This window comes from Triticum urartu, unplaced genomic scaffold, assembly GCF_056163025.1.
Source record: "Triticum urartu cultivar PI428250 unplaced genomic scaffold, HENAU_Tu73 scaffold555, whole genome shotgun sequence".
NCBI classification, from domain to species: Eukaryota; Viridiplantae; Streptophyta; class Magnoliopsida; order Poales; family Poaceae; genus Triticum; species Triticum urartu.
In genome coordinates, this window is record NW_028260737.1 from 10001 (window position 1) to 10519 (window position 519).

The following is a 519-nucleotide window of genomic DNA, read 5'->3' on the forward strand; positions in this document are numbered from 1 at the left end:
TGATAGTGAATAGAGAGAAAGATTCTTCTGATTTTCTTGTTTCTATCTACTAGACGCCGTAGAGAATTGAGAATTTTCATGTCTTTCAATTCTCGTACTCGTAATTGGAAAGTTATGGAAGGAGACCCATCATTTTGCAATGAAAACAACATATAAAACTCTGGACAATTTCGAAATCAGGCCAAGCGTCTTAATACATATGCAAAAAAATTCATTATTGGCCCACCATTGATTAGAAGATTTAGCTTGTATGAATCGCTATTGGTTTGATACGAATAATGACAATCGTTTCAGTATGTTAAGGATACAGATGTATCCACAATTCATTTAGAGTTACTTAATAGTCTATTTCTTATACCATATCTCTATCCCGTGAAATTCTCGAGCCAAAAGATGGATGCATATGCTGTGTTTCATTTTGCTAAATGATATCAATTAAATGGTGTATCAATTCCATAAATTGCATATAGCAATAAATAAATCAGCAAAATTCTTTCTAATATTTTAGATAGAAGAAAC